This window comes from Triticum aestivum, chromosome 4D (assembly GCF_018294505.1).
Source record: "Triticum aestivum cultivar Chinese Spring chromosome 4D, IWGSC CS RefSeq v2.1, whole genome shotgun sequence".
NCBI classification, from domain to species: Eukaryota; Viridiplantae; Streptophyta; class Magnoliopsida; order Poales; family Poaceae; genus Triticum; species Triticum aestivum.
The window spans coordinates 54,954,233-54,963,739 of record NC_057805.1 but is presented as its reverse complement, the minus strand read 5'-3'; positions in this window follow the sequence as shown (position 1 = coordinate 54,963,739).

The window sequence follows — 9,507 nt, the reverse complement described above, 5'->3', positions numbered from 1 at the left end:
CAGGGATGAAGCCATGCAACATCACCGGCATTACCCGCTCAATCCATATGTGCCAATCATGACTCTTGAGACCAAATATCTTCAATTTATCAAGACTCGCTCCTCTCTTTATATTCGCTGCATACCCATCGAGGAACATCAACTGCTGTTGCACCCACAAGATAATTTCCCTCATAGTTGGCCTTCCAAGATTAAACCATGCCTTTGGCTTTGTCCAGTTCTGCTTTCCTTTCGGTGGTTGCATGTTTTGTAACGGTCTATGACATAGCGCCTCCAGATTGACTCTAGCCTTAGTATTATCCTTTGACTTCCCATCTATGCCGAACAATGTACCAAAAAGTGCCTCGGCGATATTCTTCTCAGTGTGCATCACGTCGATGTTGTGTGGGCAAAGGAGGTCTTTGAAGTAAGGCAGATCCCACAAGCATGTCTTGTGAGTCCAGGCGTGTTTCGAATTATACCCCTTGAAATACCCTGGATGCTCTGGATCTGGCTCGAGAGCGTTTAACTAATCCAGGGTCTCTTGGCCTGTCAACATAGGTGGTGCAGAGTTTTTGACAACTCTACCTTTGATGAAGTTCTTCTTGTCTTTCCTGAACTTATGGCGAGGATCCAGGAATTGTCTATGCATGTCGAAGTAAGAAAACTTGCGACCGGCCTGAAGCCAACGAAACTCAAGAGCTCCCTTGCATGTGGGGCACGGGAACCTTCCATGCACACACCAGCCAACGAATAGCGCATACGCCGGCAAGTCATGCGTCGAGTACATGTACCAGACACGCATTATGAAGTTCTGTTTGCTAAAGGCGTCGTATGTCTTGAACCCATTATCCCAGGCTTCTTGCAATTCGTCCTTCAGCGGCTGCATGTACACATTCATATTCTTCCCCGGATAGTTGGGCCCTGGAATTATCAATGTCAAGAAAATGTTCTTTCTTTGCATAATCTGTACGGGGGGAGGGGGGGAGATTGAGTGGAAAGACAAATACGGGCCAACAACTGTATTGGGCTGCCGTCAGGCCAAAACACACTAAACCCATCCGTGCTATTGCCGACTCGAGGATGCCTCAGATCTGCCGCTTTGTCATCATGTTATGCAACGAAGCGCTTCCATGCTTCACCATCCGATGTGTGCACCATCATCAGCTTCCCATCTGCATCTAGTTGGGTTCTTTTGCCCGTTTTGTGCCATGTCATTTGTCTGGCCGTCTCTTCGACCATGAAAAGACGTTGAAGTCTTGGTACGATTGGCATATACCAAAGAACATTAACGGGGATTTTGGTCTGCGTCTTCTCACCCATATCGTTGTCTACCACAACATACATGGATGACTTGCAAATGGGACATAGTTCAAGTCCGCATACTGAACCCTAAATAAGGCACATCCTTTCTCACAGACATGTATCTTCTCATAGGGCATCTTAAGAGCACGGAGGATTTTGTCTGACTGGTACAAATTTGCAGGTAGTACATGGCCTTTGGGTAGAAAACGTCCAAATACTAACATCATTGCATCGTAGCATTCTCTGCCCAAGTTGAATTGATCCTTCAGAGCCATTATTTGTGAGATGGCATCCAGCTGACAAAGCTCAGTGTGCTCATGGAGAGGACGTTTTGAAGGCCTTTGCAGATTTCTCCATCTCATCGTCCGAGTCCCGAGCATCATCAAAGTCTTGCACCATGTCTTGCATCTTGGTACCATGCTCGTCGGTGTGACGACGAAGCACCACAGCTCTGGCACGTTGGGCGGACTCGCGATGAAATGTCCACACCGTATAATCTGGCGTAAAACCCCTCTTCTGCAGGTGTTTGCCCATTTCATCCTCTGTCCTCTTGTGCCAATTGTTTCACCTGGCACAGGGGCACCATGTTGTCCTCTGGCCATTTGCAAATGCGGCTCTCAGAAACCCCTTGGTTTTTGTTAACCATTCAGTGGTCATGTCTTTCTGACTAGTGTGACCTGTGTACATCCACACACGATCACTCATCTTGCCTAGCTACTGGACACATAAGAAATATATATATATATATAAATCAGCATGTACATAGTCATCAATTAATGGAGTTTGTCACTTTTATTACGTACATGCAACCTAGACGCTAATAGCTAAAGATATGTCCTAATCCCACCCGAGTATGTGTAGATTGGGTTCGTTTTCCCATGCTCTTCTTCGGATCCGACGCAAAATTTTGGCAGCACCTCCCCGCTATTCTCCTGATACACGTCTCGGCAATAAGCAGAGAGGATGTGTACCCGGAGAACAATGATACATCTCCAATGTATCTATAATCTTTGATTGTTCCATGATATTATATTATCCATCTTGGATGTTTTATGGGCTTTACTATGCACTTCTATATTACTTTTGGGACTAACCTATTGACCCAGAGCCCAGTGCCAGTTTCTGTTTTTTCCCTTGTTTCAGTGTTTCGCAGAAAAGGAATATCAAACGGAGTCCAAACGGAATGAAACCTTCGGAAAAGTTATTTTTGGAAAGAAAGCAATCTGGGAGACTTGAAGTGCACGTCAGGGGATCAACAAGGAAGGCACGAGGCAGGGGTGCGCCCACCCCCTGGGCGCGCCCTCCATCCTCATGGGCCCTTCGTGGCTCCCCTGATGTATTTCTTCCTCCTATATATACCAATATACCCTAAAACCTTCGGGGAACAGAATAGACCGGGAGTTCCGCCGCCGCAAGCCTCTGTAGCCACCAAAAACCAATCGGGACCCGGTTCCGGCACCCTGCCGGAGGGGGGAACCCTCACCGGTGGCCATCTTCATCATCTCGGCGCTCTCCATGATGAGGAGAGAGTAGTTCACCCTCGGGGCTGAGGGTATGTACCAGTAGCTATGTGTTTGATCTCTCTCTCTCGTGTTCTTGAGGTGATACGATCTTGATGTATCGCGAGCTTTGCTATTGTAGTTGGATCTTATGATGTTTCTCCCCCTCTACTCTCTTGTAATGGATTGAGTTTTCCCTTTGAAGTGATCTTATCGGATTGAGTCTTTAAGGATTTGAGAACACTTTATGTATGTCTTCCATGTGCTTATCTGTGGTGACAATGGGATATTATGTGATCCACTTGATGTATGGTTTGGTGATCAACTTGCGGGTTCCGCCCATGAACCTATGCATAGGGGTTGGCACACGTTTTCGTCTCGACTCTCCGGTAGAAACTTTGGGGCACTCTTTGAAGTTCTTTGTGTTGGTTGAATAGATGAATCTGAGATTGTGTGATGCATATCGTATAATCATACCCACGGATACTTGAGGTGACATTGGAGTATCTAGGTGACATTAGGGTTTTGGTTGATGTGTGTCTTAAGGTGTTATTTTACTACGAACTCTAGGGTTGTTTGTGACACTTATAGGAATGGCCCAATGCATTGATCGGAAAGAATAACTTTGAGGTGGTTTCGTACCCTACAATAATCTCTTCGTTTTTTCTCCGCTATTAGTGACTTTGGAGTGACTCTTTGTTGCATGTTGAGGGATAGTTATATGATCTGATTATGTTATTATTGTTGAGAGAACTTGCACTAGTGAAAGTATGAACCCTAGGCCTTATTTCCTAGCATTGCAATACCGTTTACGCTCGCTTTTATCATTAGTTACCTTGCTGTTTTTATATTTTCAGATTACAAAAACCTATATCTACCATCCATATTGCACTTGTATCACCACCTCTTCGCCGAACTAGTGCACCTATACAATTTACCATTGTATTGGGTGTGTTGGGGACACAAGAGACTCTTTGTTATTTGGTTGCAGGGTTGCTTGAGAGATACCATCTTCATCCTACGCCTCCCACGGATTGATAAACCTTAGGTCATCCACTTAAGGGAAATTTGCTACTGTCCTACAAACCTCTGCACTTGGAGGCCCAACAACGTCTACAAGAAGAAGGTTGCGTAGTAGACATCAAGCTCTTTTCTGGCGCCGTTGCCGGGGAGGTGAGTGCTTGAAGGTATATCTTTAGATCTTGCAATCGAATCTTTGTGTTTCTTGTTTTATCACTAGTTTAGTTTATAAAAGAAAACTACAAAAAATGGAATTGAGTTTGTCTCATACGCTTCATCTTTTTAATATCTTTCGTGAGTATGATGGAAAGGAAAATTGTGCCAAAGTGTTAGAAGAAGAATGCATTAAAATGTTTGGCACTAAATCTTTGAATGATGAGCATGATTGCAATGTTGTTAGTATGAATTCTTTGAATATCCATGATGCTAATGATATGCAAAGCCACAAGCTTGGGGAAGCTATGTTTGATGAAGATGATATTTTTAGCCTCCCAAGTTTTGATATGCAAAGTTGTTACGATGATAGCATGCCTTCTACCTATGCTGATTATATTGTTGAAAGTGGGTTTGGAAGAGTGTCAACTTTAGGAAGTAATGATCCCACTATTTTGGAGGATGTTGAATCTTATAATATTCATGAAAGTGGATTTGGAGAGGTCATGACTTTATTTAGTGATGAGTCCACTATCTTGGAAGAGGTTTCAATCGATTATGATGAGAACAAAGTTGCTACTTATGATGATTATTGTGATGAAACTTATGCTATAAGAAGTAGTGATGATTATATTTATAAAACTTGTCATGATTATGATTACCCTTTTTCTGAACATTACTCTTTTAATGTGGAAACAATTTATAATATTCAAGTCTCTTATGATACTCCCACTATTCCGAATGAGAAGAATTTTGCTTATGTGGAGAGTAGTAAAATTTCTATGCAAGTAGATCATGAAAAGAATGATTTAGGTGCTGGTTATATTGTTGAATTCATTCATGATGCTACTGAAAGTTATTATGAGGGAGGAATGTATGCTTGTAGGAATTGCAATAATATCAAGTTTCCTCTCTATGTGCTTAAAGTTTTGAAGTTATGCTTGTTTTACCTTCCTATGCAAGTTGATTCTTGTTCCCATAAGTTGTTTGCTCACAAAATCCCTATGCATAGGAGGTGGGTTAGACTTAAATTTTCTAGTCATATTCTTCATGATGCTCTCTTTATGTTTCAATTCTTATCTTCTATGCGAGCATCATTGAAATCATCATGCCTAGCTAGGGGCGTTAAACTTTAGCGCTTGTTGGGAGGCAACCCAACTTTATTTTAGTTTCTTGCTTTTTGGTTCTGTTTAGGAATAAATAATCTATCTAGCCTCTAGTTAGATGTATTTGTATGTTTTAATTAGTGTTTGTGCCAAGTTAAACCTATAGGATCTTCTTGGATGATAGTTATTTGATCTTGCTGAAAATTCCAGAAACTTTCTGTTCACGAAAACAATTGTTAAAAATCACCAGAATGTGATAAAATACAGATTCAAATTGCAGCAGATCAATAATCAAATTATTTATGTCTTCCTATTTTGGTATAATTTTTTGAGTTCCAGAAGTTTGCGTTAGTTACAGATTACTGCAGACTGTTCTGTTTTTGACAGATTCTGTTTTTCGTGTGTTGTTTGCTTATTTTGATGACTCTATGGCTAGTAAATAGTTTATAAACCATACAGAAGTTGGAATACAGTAGGTTTAACACCAATACAAATAAAGAATGAGTGCATTACAGTACCTTGAAGTGGTGTTTTGTTTTCTTTCGCTAATGGAGCTCACGAGATTTTCTGTTAAGTTTTGTGTTGTGAAGTTTTCAAGTTTTGGGTAAAGATTCGATGGACTATGGAATAAGGAGTGGCAAGAGCCTAAGCTTGGGGACGCCCAAGGCACCCCAAGGTAATATTCAAGGATAACCAAGAGCCTAAGCTTGGGGATGCCCCGGAAGGCATCCCCTCTTTCGTCTTCGTTCCTCGGTAACTTTACTTGGGGCTATATTTTTATTCACCACATGATATGTGTTTTTCTTGGAACGTCATTTTATTTTCTTTTGCTTTGCTTGCTGTTGAAATAAAATACCAAGATCTGAAATCCTTAAATGTTAGAGAGTCTTCACATAGTTACATAATTATACAACTACTCATTGATCTTCACTCATATCTTTGGAGTGGTTTGTTGTTTGCTCTAGTGCTTCACTTATATCTTTTAGAGCACAATGGTGGTTTTATTTTGAAGAAATAGATGAACTCTCATGCTTCACTTATATTATTTTGGGAGTCTTAAACAGCATGGTAATTTTCTTAATCCTAATATGCTAGGTATTCAAGACTAGTAAAACCTTTCTTATGAGTGTGTTGAATACTAAGAGAAGTTTGATGCTTGATGATTGTTTTGAGATATGGAGGTAGTGATATTAAAGTTGTGCTAGTTGAGTAGTTGTGAATTCGAGAAATACTTGTGTTGAAGTTTGCAAGTCCCGTAGCATGCACGTATGGTAAACGTTATGTAACAAATTTGAAACATGAGGTGATCTTTGATTGTCCTCCTTATGAGTGGCGGTCGGGGACGAGCGATGGTCTTTTCCTACCAATCTATCCCCCTAGGAGCATGCGCGTAGTGCTTGGTTTTTGATGACTTGTAGATTTTTGCAATAAGTATATGAGTTCTTTATGACTAATGTTGAGTCCATGGATTATACGCACTCTTACCCTTCCATCATTGCTAGCCTCTTCGATACGGTGCATTGCCCTTTCTCACATTGAGAGTTGGTGCAAACTTCGCCGGTGCATCCAAACCCCGTGATATGATACGCTCTTTCACACATAAACCTCCTTATATCTTCCTCAAAACAGCCACCATACCTACCTATTATGACTTTTCCATAGCCATTCCGAGATATATTGCCATGCAACTTTCCACCGTTCCGTTTATCATGACACATTCATCATTGTCATATTGCTTTGCATGATCATGTAGTTGACATAGTATTTGTGGCAAAGCCACCATTCATAATTTTTTCATACATGTCACTCTTGGTTCATTGCATATCCCGGTACACCGCCGGAGGCATTCATATAGAGTCAAACTTTGTTCTAGTATCGAGTTGTAATCATTGAGTTGTAAATAAATAAGAAGTGTGATGATCATCATTTTCTATAGCATTGTTCCAAGTGAGGAATAAAAAAAGGGAGAGAAAGGCCAAAAAAAAGGAGAAGGCCCAAAAAAATGAGAGAAAAAGAGAGAAGGGACAATGTTACTATCCTTTTACCACACTGGTGCTTCAAAGTAGCACCGTAATCTTCATGATGGAGAGTCTCTTGTTTTGTCACTTTCATATACTAGTGGGAATTTTTCATTATAGAACTTGGCTTGTATATTCAACAATGGGCCTCCTCAAGTGCCCTAGGTCTTCGTGAGCAAGCAAGTTGGATGCACACCCACTTAGTTTCTTTTGTTGAGCTTTCATATATTTATAGCTCTAGTGCATCTGTTGCATGGCAATCCCTACTCCTTGCGTTAACATCAATCGATGGGCATCTCCATAGCTCATTGATTAGCCTCATTGATGTGAGACTTTCTCCTTTTTTGTCTTCTCCACATAACCCCCATCATTATATTCTATTCCACCCATAGTGCTATATCCATGGCTCACGCTCATGTATTGCGTGAAGGTTGAAAAAGTTTGAGATTACTAAAGTATGAAACAATTGCTTGGCTTGTCATCGGGGTTGTGCATGATGAGAGCATTCTTGTGTGACGAAAATGGAGCATGACTAAACTATATGATTTTGTAGGGATGAACTTTCTTTGGCCATGTTATTTTGAGAGGACATAATTGCTTAGTTAGTATGCTTGAAGTATTATTACTTTTATGTCAATATGAACTTTTATCTTGAATCTTTCGGATCTGAATATTCATACCAAAATTAAGAAGAATTACATTGAAATTATGCCAAGTAGCCTTCCACATCAAAAATTCTGTTTTTATCATTTACCTACTCTAGGACGAGCAGGAATTAAGTTTGGGGATGCTGATACGACTCCAACGTATCTATAATTTTTTATTGTTCCATGCTATTATATTATCCATCTTGGATGTTTTATGGGCTTTACTATGCACTTTTATATTACTTTTGGGACTAACCTATTAACCCAGAGCCTAGTGCCAGTTTCTGTTTTTTCCCTTGTTTCAGTGTTTCGCAGAAAAGGAATATTAAACGGAGTCCAAACGGAATGAAACCTTCGGAAAAGTTATTTTTGGAAAGAAAGCAATCTGGGAGACTTGGAGTGCACGTCAGGGGATCAACGAGGAAGGCAAGAGGCAGGGGGCGCGCCCACCCCCCTGGGCGCACCCTCCACCCTCGTGGGCCCCTCGTGGATCCCCTGACGTATTTCTTCCTCCTATATATACCAATATACCCTAAAACCTTCGGGGAACAGAATAGATCGGGAGTTCCGCCGCCGCAAGCCTCTGTAGCCACCAAAAACCAATCGGGACCCTGTTCCGGCACCCTGACGGAGGGGGGAACCCTCACCGGTGGCCATCTTCATCATCTCGGCGCTCTCCATGACGAGGAGAGAGTAGTTCACCCTCGGGGCTGAGGGTATGTACCAGTAGCTATGTGTTTGATCTCTCTCTCGTGTTCTTGAGGTGATACGATCTTGATGTATCACGAGCTTTGCTATTGTAGTTGGATCTTATGATGTTTCTCCCCCTCTACTCTCTTGTAGTGGATTGAGTTTTCCCTTTGAAGTGATCTTATCGGATTGAGTCTTTAAGGATTTGAGAACACTTTATGTATGTCTTGCATGTGCTTATCTGTGGTGACAATGGGATATTACGTGATCCACTTGATGTATGGTTTGGTGATCAACTTGCGGGTTCCGCCCATGAACCTATGCATAGGGGTTGGCACACGTTTTCGTCTTGACTCTCCGGTAGAAACTTTGGGGCACTCTTTGAAGTTCTTTGTGTTGGTTGAATAGATGAATCTGAGATTGTGTGATGCATATCGTATAATCATACCCACGGATACTTGAGGTGACATTGGAGTATCTAGGTGACATTAGGGTTTTGGTTGATGTGTGTCTTAAGGTGTTATTTTACTACGAACTCTAGGGTTGTTTGTGACACTTATAGGAATGGCCCAATGCATTGATCGGAAAGAATAACTTTGAGGTGGTTTCATACCCTACAATAATCTCTTCGTTTGTTCTCCGCTATTAGTGACTTTGGAGTGACTCTTTGTTGCATGTTGAGGGATAGTTATATGATCTAATTATGTTATTATTGTTGAGAGAACTTGCACTAGTGAAAGTATGAACCCTAGGCCTTGTTTCCTAGCATTGCAATACCGTTTACGCTCGCTTTTATCATTAGTTACCTTGCTGTTTTTATATTTTCAGATTACAAAAACATGTATCTACCATTCATATTGCACTTGTATCACCACCTCTTCACCGAACTAGTGCACCTATACAATTTACCATTGTATTGGGTGTGTTGGGGACACAAGAAACTCTTTGTTATTTGGTTGCAGGGTTGCTTGAGAGAGACCATCTTCATCCTACGCCTCCCACGGATTGATAAACCTTAGGTCATCCACTTGAGGGAAATTTGCTACTGTCCTACAAACCTCTGCACTTGGAGGCCCAACAACGTCTACAA